Raw genomic sequence first — 3,741 nt, 5'->3', positions numbered from 1 at the left:
TATTGTTTTCTCACTGTAATTTGCTTTTTCCCTACTCAACTCCTAGGTAGGTACAACTTGCAAAATGGCAGCTGAGCTTTGGCATGTGGCCCATAGAGTTGCTTCTTTTGGTTTGCAGAATATTTAAAAATTTTCTGAGTTAGTTTCTAGTTCATACATAGATTTCACATAAAAACCTAGATTCCCCATTTCTCCCAAAAAGTCAATTTCCACTTGTTGATAGTCTGCTAGTCCTGGACAATTGCTGCCTCTCCAAGCAGAGGCATTTGCTCACCAGCACTCCCACCTGTCTGGCTTTGCTCAGTATCTGCCTGACTCCAGAAGGCGTTTGAGTTTGTGACCCCTGGCATGGCCCTTCCAGCTCCACACTGTCTCAGTCCCCTTTTGCTCCCTTTGCTGTCTCAGGAGTTCCCTGCAACGAGCCTTCTCCTTACCAGTCCCTCTGGTAGCAGATCCTGTATGTCTGTCCTCTGCTCTCTTCCCCTACACTTTATTTCCCTGCAGACTTAGTCACAGCTGACTGAGTTGGGAGACAGAGTGCTGTGTGGCTGCTGCAGGCGACCGTCTCCCTCTAGATTTGGCAGGGGGCATAAGAGAGTGTTTGCTTGGTACTCCCTGGTAAATATTGGAGATCTTTTGGCAGTTCCCAGCTTGCTAGATGGAGCTGCTGATTCTGAGTGCCCAGGGTAGGCACAGGGGTTGGGCCCTGCTCTTGAACTACTTGGAGGTGAAAGACAACTTGATTGCAGCCTCACAAAATTAGGGGCAGAGAAGATTGGGGGGTGGGGGTTGTTTTTATGCTCTTTGAGAGCTCTGGGCCTTCCCCATAATAAAAGCTATAATAATAACACAATTGCTTTACAGTGTTTTTTTTTTTTTTAATTTGGCAAAACGAGTTTATTTTTTTGCGATATCTTCTCTAAACTTTTTGAATTGATTTAGCATTAGTTATTTAAATTCCTGTATCTCAGTTGAAGTGTACGTTTGTTCCTTTGACTGGGCCATAACTTTGTTTTTCTTAGTGTAGGTTGTAATTTTCTGTTGTCTAGGCATGGTTTCCTTGGTTATCCAAATCAGGTTTTCCCAGACCAGAACAGGCTCAGGTCCCAGAGGGAAGAAATATTCAGTATCTGGTTTCCCTGCGGGTGTGTCTTAGAAAATTGCTCCACCCTTTGATGCCTCGGGTCACTGTGCTTTTCTGTCCAGCAGGTGATGCCTGTTAGCCTATAATTCTTGACTGGTGTGAGGCGGTATGGCCGTGTTCCCCCAGGCTCTGGGGTCTGGTTCTGAATGGAAAGGGCCCCACCCCTTTCCTCCTAGAGAAGACAGACCCCCCAGGTAGAGGTTATTAGCATTTCAATAGTCTCGCTCTCTGCTTGTGCTGTCTCCACCCTTCCCCGAGTCACAGCCCTGGAAAGTTAAAATGACTGGGGCTTTCTCCACTGAGTCGAAAAAGAAACAGATAGTCCCCTTCAGACCCAGTCAAGGCGACCCTCTGGCTCTCCCAGGTCAGTTGTCACCCAAAGCCTCTGTCTGTTTTTTGGGGATGCGTACCTGTAGTGAGCAGTTCACACTCGCTACTTAAAACCCCAGTTGGAGCTCAGCTGAGCTGTATTCGCTTGCTGGGAGAGAGCTTCTCTCTGGCACCACGAGGCTTTGCAGCTTGGGCTATGGGGGAGGGGGTCTCCTGACCTGGTTCCGCAGGTTTTACTTACAGATTTTATGCTGTGTTCTCGGGCATTCCTCCCAATTCAGGTTGGTGTATGATGAATGGATGGTCTTGTTTGTCCCCCCGCAGTTATTCTGGATTATTTACTAGTTGTTTCTGGTTTTTTGTAGTTGTTCCAGGGGGACTACTTAGCTTCCACTCCTCTCTATGCCGTCATCTTGCCCGAGTCTCACGAGTTTATTTTTTTAAAGGCATATAGACAAGAAACAAAGTAAACATTAAATGAGATCTTAACTTCTGCAAAGTATTACCTGTCCTAGAATTGTTCCATTAAGTTCCAGTCTCTAAACATTTTTAATTCAATAATCATCATCTTCATCAGAGTCCATTACTTTTCCTCTGTTGAATTTAACTGTTGTTTTCTTTTTTGTTTGTTGGCTTACTTTTTCAAGGATTTCCATTAAACCTTGTTCTGATACCTTCGCACTTAGTTGTCCATATCTTGCCATCTTTATAAGGTAATTCTCTATTGCTTTAGTTTTTTTCGGGCTTTACAAGTGCTAAATTACTTAACCTGGCCCGGGCTGACTGATCCAGAACTTGGGCTAGGATACTGTCTCTCTTTTCTGCTTCCCTGTGCTTTGCTTCCTGTTATGCTCCATCTCTAGGATCCCCGCGCTTCGCCTGCAGCTCTGCCAGCCTCTGCTTTCTCAGCGCCTCCAGCTCCTCTTCTGCCATGGCCAGGCCGTCCGAGATGGAGCAGCCACAGCCACTCGCGGGTCCACCCTGAAGGATCTACAGTGTCTTTCAAAAGCCTTCTTATAAACCATTCCTAAAACCCCACGCTGACCTGCTGAAGTGCATGGGTGTCATTACTGCCCCTGTTTGCAGTTGAGCCCCAAGAGGAGGCTCAGATCACCTGCCGAGAATCTCACAGTCAGTCAGCCCTTCAGGGTCTGTGACGCCCATGGCTTTTTATCAGCACGCTGCCCACTTCGGGGCCACAATTTGAAGCTTGAGTGTTTCTTGATACATGTAAATGTCTATGACACACAGGGGCATCAGGATTTTTGCTTATCTTTACCCTGTGAATGCCTAGGCGATTGACACAACCCAATGAGGAAAAGTCCCCAGTACTACTTACACCTGTAAGTTTCTCAATTTAAACATTCTGCATCCGGAGCTATTAAATATTAAAAATAAATACATTTGTAGTAACAAAAAAGGCTTTGCCATTTCTAAATCTTCAGAAATTTGCAAACCACTGCTGCTGTTTTTTTTGTATCTGCATACTATTCTATTTCTAAGGTTCTTAAATTCAAATTTAAATTGACATCTGTTTAAAACACTGAGTCACATCTTAAAAAATAATGAACATATGGGATTGATAGACTAGTTATAGTTTTTAAATGTCAATGAAAATAAATATACAATGACTGAATTTCATTGTCAAGTTTTCTCTGGGGATTATCTAAAATTATGACACATTTGCCACCCTTTGGGGAGTCCTGCTTCTGGCAGAAAAGCCAGGCAAATTGTAGCTCTTTATTTTTTTGTGTCATTAATGTGATCCCCTGGCTCAGTGTTTGGAATGTATAAAATAATACAATAGACATGAAACTGGGGGGACTTGGCAACATCTGAGCAGTTGCTAAATCTGCCAGGCCTTCCTAGGGGTGGGTGTGGTGTTGGGAAGAGTTGGTGCTTTGGTGAATACAGGTCTGGTTGGACACCTATGGTGACCCATGTTCTTGAAAAGCCATGCTCTGTGGCCATCCTCCCCTAAGGCGGGGGAGCTGCATTCTTCCCCAAGCTTTTTGGAGAAACCTAAATTCATCCCTGGTTGAAAACCTCCACTTCCAAGAGCATACTAGAGGAACTGTCATATGAATATGTATTGATTGGTTTAAGAGATGGTAGGAAAATATTCTTCATATCTTGAATATTGAGTTTAAATGCACTTTAGTGTTGTAACACTAATTCATTCCTTTTATTTTATATAGTTAGACTTTGAGCCTTTTGAACTCAATTAAGCAAATATATGCACATCATAAGCTAGTTATTAGTTTGAA

At 43.8% G+C, this 3,741-nt stretch overlaps 1 pseudogene; it reads right to left on the bottom strand.

Annotated features, from left to right (window-relative positions):
• Nucleotides 1-1,975: 1,975 nt before the first annotated feature.
• LOC119527374 lies at nucleotides 1,976-2,407 on the bottom strand (annotated as a pseudogene).
• Between the last annotated feature and the right edge of the window lie 1,334 nt (nucleotides 2,408-3,741).

The sequence above is a fragment of the Choloepus didactylus genome, chromosome 1, assembly GCF_015220235.1.
Source record: "Choloepus didactylus isolate mChoDid1 chromosome 1, mChoDid1.pri, whole genome shotgun sequence".
In the NCBI taxonomy this organism is placed as follows: Eukaryota; Metazoa; Chordata; class Mammalia; order Pilosa; family Megalonychidae; genus Choloepus; species Choloepus didactylus.
Note: the sequence above shows the minus strand (reverse complement) of the source record. Positions and strands in the feature narration are given on the sequence as shown.